This window comes from Manacus vitellinus, unplaced genomic scaffold, assembly GCF_001715985.3.
Source record: "Manacus vitellinus isolate BGI_N305 unplaced genomic scaffold, ASM171598v3 scaffold_4_pilon, whole genome shotgun sequence".
In the NCBI taxonomy this organism is placed as follows: domain Eukaryota; kingdom Metazoa; phylum Chordata; class Aves; order Passeriformes; family Pipridae; genus Manacus; species Manacus vitellinus.
In genome coordinates this window covers 32,893,959-32,902,588 of record NW_021940604.1, presented here as the reverse complement: position 1 = coordinate 32,902,588, position 8,630 = coordinate 32,893,959, and positions in this window count along the sequence as shown.

Below are 8,630 nucleotides of genomic sequence, written 5' to 3'. Positions count from 1 at the left end.
CCCTTCTTCCTGGAGGAAATGGGTGCAGGATCTGTAGATACCTGGTGTTCAGCCAAAGTAAACAACCACAGACACTAATCTCCAAAATTTCAGAGTGTTCTGCTTCTTGACAATGCCATATTACTTCTCCCCTGAAGCCCTTTAAAGTTCATTCTGGACAACCACAGAGAAACACCTCAGAATGAACTGCCTGAGCAGTTCAACACCTTCCTGAAGCCTGAACCTTGTTCAGACTCACAAACTAGGCATGCTCTGTCAGTCTCTCCTGAAACACTCAGTGTAGCAAGTGCTTGAAGGAACACGCAAAACACAGCAGCTGCTGCCATCCTTTTCCAAAACATCTCAGTTTAACCAACATCATTTTTACTCCCTCTCTTACTGCCAGCTATGGAGACCTACCCTTCCCTTTCACCAGCTCTTGCATTCATTTGACCGCTTGGAAAGTGAATTTAGCTCACTAAACTGTCAGAAATCTAACCCAACAAAACAAAACAAATCAAGAAAAAGTGAATAGTTTTCACCACTTTAGTGAGCTAATGGATCAGACACATCCCAGAGATGACAGAAGTGAAACAAATGGAGCATGTGCCCAGGAACAGTCCTGCCCCTTTCACCAGCAGCAAGTTCGTGGACTGACTCAGCTGCCTCCTGAAACCTCACCCACAAGGAGAGGAGAAAGCCTGTTGGAGAGGCCAGATACACTGAAGAGGACAGAGTGAGCTCTTTCCAGTCCAGCTAGAGCGCTGGAGTGCCCAAACTGCTAGAAAAGCGGGGCTGGTAAGACTGTGTTCTTAGAGGAGTGCTCTGACACCATCTGGCTTCAAGTTTGGGCACCCATCAGCTCCAAAATGGAAGGAAAGGCAGGAAAAGCAAGGGAAGTTGTCAAAATTTATCAGTTCCTGGAGCATGGGTACTGTTTGATTAGTTGTGCCTTAGAATGGATAAAGCTAGAGTTGGCTATAAGCACAAAAAATGATGTGTCCTATAATACAAAAATTAACAAAGTTTACCACAGCAACTGTGGACGTTAAGGACTGAGCTGAAATCAAAGCAGATATAACACAGCAAAACTGGACGACACATAACGTTTTCTGGTCAGTATATACAATTGAGAAACACCAGAGAGGGAGAAGTCTGGGTTGACAAAGCTAGTAAATAATTTGTCAAAGAAAAGAACCTGCCCGTGTTATATCCATGTATGGATATAATTGACCACATTTCATCTTAGGAGAAAAGAAAAGTTGTGGCCAACTTCAAAGAGAACTGAACAAAAGTATCTCTAATGATTAATGAATTAGCATCGTTGAAGTAAACGAGCTATTCTGAATGTTTGCCCAGAGGCAGTTATGGGAAAGTTTCCAGAACTATTGTCATTTTTCCTGGAACTCGTTGACTTTAAGGACTCCACAGCTGCAAGAATTGTGTGAGCATTTCAAGACTGTCATTTTCACCACCGATTTTCTGAAAAATTCTTCCTGAACTGATTTTTATTGGTTTCAGCTGGGGAATCCATTGCACCCAGCCAGGAAATGCCACATGCCTCCTAAGCTACTGCTCTATTCTTCTTGCACTGATACTATCAGAGACTCAAATTCACTGCAGGAGAACACTGGGGGCCAAATTTTCCCTCTGATGTATGCACACAGCTCCCATAGAGCTAATGCAGAATTTTTTTGCCTTTGATGCCTCTTATAAAAAAGCCTGGAAGTATTGCATTAGAACAGGGAGTTCACACTATTGGTGGTCCCCATTGTCATTAACACAGTTAGTGGCATTCCAGTGAAAAACACAGAGCAGCTCTTTTGTTTGTTTGTTTTATAAGCAGATCTTTCAGGGTGGGATCCAGCTTGCTCATATCCTGCCAAAGATGAAACTTCACTCTCTAAAATCCACGTACACTAACAGTGATCCATTCTCCCTGCTTTCCAGAACTGTCTAACCTTTCAGGCACTCAAATTAATCAGACACTTTCCTCTTCTGCCCAAAAACTCTCCAGGCAACTAATTCACAGTTACATGCTCAGCAAGGCCAGCTGAGCGTACTCTCAAAAGGAGTTAGGGTGGGTGTCTCACTCCCCTTCCTCCTCTTACTCTCAGCCACACATAGTCATCCCTTGTCTTGTGCTAACTGTGATGCTCACAGGCCCCTTGCTGGGCAATTTAACTCACTATACAGCCGAAAATCATCCACTTCTTTGCTGGGCTTGTTTTTTGCCACTTCAGTAAGTTGAATCAGCTCCCAGGGGGTCTCAGTCCCACAGCCATCCTCGGTAAGTGGTTGCACATGCAGACAGGGAGTGGGAGTGGGACCACTTTGGCAGCATTTTTGTCTCATGAAACTGGTTGGTCGATTGCCAGTTCATGTTCAGAATGTCCATTTCTGGGGAGATAGGAGGTCAATCCAGCTATCTGCTACAACCTGCAAGCAGGAAATTACCCAGGATCTACTTCAAGCCTCAGCAAAATCTGAAAAACGAAGTGTGGCCAAGGATACAGCTAATGTCAGTCACTGACTCCTGAAAAACCTACATATGTTCATTCAGTTGGGTTGCCTTCTTCTTTGATACAGTTTAGATTTTTTTTCTATGAAGTCTAATAAAGACAGACAAATTCAAGAAAATAATAAAGACAGACAAATTACAGTAAATTGTTAAAATTAATTACACACATATAAACATAATTTCACATTGAAGGAAACATAAGTGAAGACGTAACTTGGAGCAGAACTGAAACCCACACCCACCAGCTGCAGTCAGCTCACCTCCGCCTTCCCCCATGAGCACACACCCCGGGTGTGCTGCTCTGTGGGACAGCTCTGGTCCTCTGTCCAGGCTCCCAGTTTCAGTAGAGCTTTGATCACAGCTCCTTCCTGAATGCATTCTTGTGTGCTGGAGCAACAGCCATGTGAGGGCCCTTGATGGGACTGAGTGGTGAGAGCAGCAACAGAAACTCATTCAGTTTGATGTGACAAAACTGCTCCTCAGACAAATGCTCCATGGTGGTCCTATGGTAGGAACATGTGTAGAAGGCCCTGCTGAAGTAATAATACTGAAGTAATTTCATGCCTCCGCCCACTTTCAGGCCTAGAATATTTGTCATCCTCAACTGGTATAAATGAATGCAGCTCCTCTGACTTCAGTGAAGCCGTGATAATTTACCTTGCAAATTTGATGAGGGTCTGGTCTTCATTGTCTTACAGTAAACTAGCTTAAGGAGCTTTATTCTGAGTCCTATTTATAAATAAAAGCTTGTCCTTCAGAAGTTCAACCTTTCTCAAGTCATAAAAATGTTTGCCTTTTTCCAGCCTGTGATTAGAGAATAGACCTACAAACTGTATTTATAAATATGTAAATACTTAAACTTTCTTGTTTCACAAAATTAAGGACCAAATTCTTTAGGAGGCTTCCTATAAAAGTATTTTTTCCCAGATCTGCAATCAGGCTTCAGGCTAATCTGATATCCATAAATTACAGAGAAACAATGTTGACACCTAAAGCAAGGAAATCAATCTATTGACTTTTACAATACTTTCTGAACCGCTGTTACTTTGCACACATGAATTCAAGCACTTGTGAGCTCATTTTTTAAGCAGCTCCATCACTTGCATAACTGCCATTAGTAACCTCTCCTTCATCGCTTCATACATACACGTCATACTTGGCAGTCTACTAAACCACTGACAGCATTTCTTTAGTAATTTTTCAAGCACAGAGAGGGTCTAGATTCCACCACTGGAGCAGAAGAAGAGGATACAGCAGACTCCACTGCCATCAAAAGAGATCAGCAGTGAATCCACCAGAAGTCTTAAGCAGAAGGACTCACAAATTAGTTTAGACCTGATTTGAGTGATATCATGCATTATCTCTAAAAGCACTCAGAATGAACAGAAAAAGTTCCAAAGAGCTTGATGTGACACATAGGCTGAAACTGCAAACAGCTTTGATTCTATGCAAGAAGAGGCCAATATAGTTCCATATCTTACTCACAAATCTGGTGTTCGAACAATCATCTGAAATTCTGAAATTGATGGAGAACATTAAACCTCTTGAGCTGTTTAAGTCTGATGGGATGCATTAGGTGGGGTCAGTTCTCTAGTAACTGAATATGTACTGAAATTTATTGAAACTAAGGTCTCTTCCTATCCAAGTCATTATACGTTTCTATGAAACACTGTTTAACAGACATTTTATTTAATGAAGTACAATCACAACCAGGTTTGCCATTTTTCTGAGGCCAGTGGAAAAAATTAGAGCATTAGAGAATTTCATTGGCTGCCTATTATGCAACACTTCACACTGGAGCAGGATGGAAATCACACAGATCGCTGCCAGGCGTGGGGGTTTGTTCTTATAAGATCTCTCAGACTCAGACTAATTTTAGAATAAAGAAAGACTCTGCTTCAAACTATCCTGCACTACAAAAGTTCCAGTGACAAATTTCTACTCTCTTCTTTTGTATTTCATATACACTTTTCAAGTAATTCAGTACTATTCATCAAGTTCTGCAAGTACCAGCGCACCGTGAAAGAGACTGAAAACAAAACACAAGTAAATGCGTCTTCCTAAAATAAACCTGACTTTTCATATGAGCTGACTAGCATTTAAAAAAAAAAAATAGTATGTTACTTTAGCTTAGTGAAGAGGTTTGCCAGAACTGCAAAATTTTGGATAGAAAGTTGGTTTTTAATTTTGTTATTCAAATTTCTGGTGAGAAATACTTTCGAAGTCAAACAGTTTAGGCTTTTGTTTTAACCTCTTCTACATGTTTTCTCCTCAGCAGCCCACCATCCCAGTATCTCCCCTCAGATCCTAAGTTTCCTGTTAACTAAGAACAATATATTTGCACAGTGGCTTGCTATCCTAATGAACATAGTTTTAAACTAGAACTGGTGGACACTTGAATTTGAAATTCTCAAGGAATGATTAAACAAGGGCAGCCACAGAAGAAGCTTAAAATAATAAAAGGTCATGTTACACTAAGGTTATAGAGGCCAAAAGAGAATGGTGGGCAATGAACCATATCTTTTCCATGAAGGGGGAAAAGACCACTGAGCTGAAAGTCTTATCCAAAGATCAGAATTATGATTTCAGCGGCATGGCAGAATTCATTGGACAATATATACAACTGGCATATTTATAGGTGGTTACAGTTTGTTCAGCAGAAAGGAGAGGAAAAGTCTTACATACTAAGCGCACTTATACTTTCTCTGAGGTCCAGAGAGAGACCTGTTGCTTTAAGGTCTTTGGACAATGTTAAAAGTGGTAGAAGACTATTGAGATTGTCTTGGATTAGATCACAGCACAGTATCACATTGGGAAATTCACATGGCAAAGCTTGTGATGGTTGCAACCAAAATGATCTCTACTGTGTAATTTGGTGTTTTGAATTTCACAACCCTTAGCTGAAAAAGGAATATTACAAGGCCTGTCTCATCCAAGTTGGCCAAATACTCAAACACTTTCATAGTCAATGAACAGATACAAATATTTGAGAAGAACTATTAATTCTATGCTGATATTGTAAACGGAGTCCATCACTCTTGGGAGTGTTCCTATCCACTGAGTGGAGAGACAGCCTGGACATCTGGTCTAGATATCTGATGTTGAGATTTCTAGGATACATCAGCTGACTCCTTCCCAGCAAGTTCTTGAAATACATCTGTCATGAAGCAAAAAGGAGAGGTCTTGCCCGGACTCTAAGGAGTAGGGAGGAATGGGTTAAGGAGGGTGGAAGTGGATTTGTGACTATGGATTTTTTGGAAGACAAAGTGGCAAAGAGCAAAAAGGATGACAGACTTCAGGAAAAGAGCCATCAAGACATGCCAACAGGTTAGAAAAAAAAAGGAGTCCAAGAGAAATGGCATTTCTTTAAAGAAGCCATGAGGGCATTGTCAAAAAAGCAGCCATTCTTCCAATCTATGTCTCATTGTCAAATGCTGACACAGCACTTCACAAAAGATGACATTCTCCTGTGGGGAGTCTGAAGAAGATATCTAGCAATATGAGGAAAATTAGTAATTGGTGAAGACCACAGGCTATTTAAGTCTAGGAAAAAAAATCTAGACCAATTTGCAAAATTGTGATAGTACTTTAAAGATAGAGTAGTGCAACATGAAGGGGATTACCCAGTTGGCATGAACATGTCTGATTCTGAATTGGCCAAAAATGCTCTGAACTTACAGCAAAAGAGGTTTAGTTTAGACATTTCTCTGGCAAGATGCATGATGTGGAAATTCAGCAGTCCCAATCTACTAACAGGGTTTTATGAGCAGCTTTCATCAGTGCCTGCAATAAATGTAGATAATTGCCTAATGGTGGAGCAGATGAGTTCTCAGTCACTTCCTAAAGCACACTCCAGGATTCAGGAAGGCTAAGTTTAGCCTAGAGAAGCTAATTCCTCTTGGCTCTCTCCATAGTCAGTTGAGAATAGCTCCTTTTAGATACACGTACAGAACAGGACTCTCCCCACTGCTCTAACAAGAATAGCCCCAATATTTCCTCAAAGCTGGAAATCCCGGTCCCCTCCTTCCACTACTGCCACAAATAGCTCCTTTCATTCACTTATGATCTTCTCTTCCTGATCTTTTCAAATACCAGATCTCAGCCTATGAATCTGTATGGGATACAGATTCCCATTGCTTCTCACTGTTACCCTTGCTCCTTATCTCTCAGTTTTGGAAAAAATGTTATTTATCAAGAATTTTTGCAAAATATCTCAGACTGACAGGGCTGTGTATACAGAATTCTCTGGTCTCAATTACAGCCAGGTCCATTTTTTAGGAAGTACAATTACAGTATCACAAGTGTCCGTTATTTCAATTTTTTTAATCAATGCTAACTGATTGGCACATACTGGTGCTCTCTGCAATATTCCCTCAGGTTTGAAAAGGAGCCTGAAGTAAGCAATCTTTCTTAAATACTTGCACAAGAAAACAAGTGGCCTCTTTGCCTTCCAAAAAAACCTCATAGCGCCTTCAAAATTAACTTAAGATTAGTAGGGCACATTGCACAATAGTGAAAACAAAACAGAAACATAATCCCTGACAGACAGAGGTCAACAACAACAACAACAGGCCACAGTCACTCTCAGGTTTCTGCCAGTGATAGGGTTCAACTTTAACTCTACAGGTTATGTGCATGTTCAGTGACCATGGAACACGCCCTTGAGCCACCCACTTTCCTCAGGGTAGGCTGGCTGCAAAGCATTTTGCATAGTCCTATCATGTGCAGACACCTCAGTCTCATGCTTCAGCATGCAGAAGACTAACTGACAAGTCACAGATCCTTCAGGATGAGACTATAGGCACTACCTGAATCTCACATGCACACATGCAACCCCTCATCACTTCTAGGAAGAAGGTAAAAAAACATTGTGGCTGCCTGGTCATTTTATGAATTGCTTTTGTTTGTTAGGAAACTCTCAGGGACCTCTTGTTCAAACAATCCTCAGTTCAGAAATCAAGATTATATCTAAAGCCTCATGAGATAAAGCATAGTACAAGGTAATCTCAAGAAACATGTAGGTTTCAAAATATCAGAAGAGTTAACGCTTAAATATCAAGTACTGCTCAGCCTTTAATATCATGGTCTGCTAACCCCAGCGTTATTCAGCTGCAGGTCCTCTCTATCATTTGTTTCTGTCTTATAAACTACCATACTGGGAGTCCCTGGGTGAGTGACAGCAGATGATGTGCTAAGATAAGGCCACAGACTCATATCAATATAGGTAGCAGAGACAGGCCCAGTACTGAATCTGTTAAACTAATTTAACATTACGTTCCTACTAGCCTTCTGGAGGATAGGAAGGCCTGTGGATATACTAGTGGGGACTGTAATCATAGAATTATAGAATTATTAAGGTTGGAAAAGACCTCCAAGATCATAGAGTCCAACCTTTGACTGGACACCATCTTGTCAAGCAAACCAGAGCACTAAGCGCTGCCTTCAGTCGTTTCTTGAACACTTCCAGGGAGGGTGAATCCGCTACTTCCCTGGGCAGCCCATTCCAAAGCTTGACAATCCTTACAATGAAGAAATTCTTCCTGAAGTCCAGACTAATGATTTGGAAGGAAGCATAAAAGATGGTTACACTGCCAAAAAGACCCATAGGTCACAGCTTTTTCCTTGGGAGATACTAAGCAGTATCAAGGTAAGGCAGTCCACTGGGCTGAAGTGTTGTTGGCAGGAGAGACTTGAGGCCTGCAAAGGAACTCAGTTATTCAAGAACTGTGAAGGCAGTAGAGTGAATGAGTAGCTACAAACTCATTCACACAAGAACATTAATTCTGAGTTAGATACCACAAAAAGGTAAAACTATATATCTGTTCACAATCAGACAATCCTACTAGGTCGTAAGGGAAAAAAAGCTTAAAAATGGCAGAGAGAGCACATGCATTGTTCTATGTAAAAACCAGAATGAGGGACACAAGTGATGGTTTGCTTAAAGTAATGAAACAGTGGCCAGAGAGAAGGAATTTGCTAAGAGAGAAAAGCAGAGCAGCACTTGGTGAGGAGAAGGTACAGGCAATGGCCACTTCCATAAGTGCCAGAACTAAGGTTCAAATAAGGAAGAAGTCAAGATGCAAGAGATTAATGAAATGGTCCCTTTAACCACACCCCCAACTGGAAAATG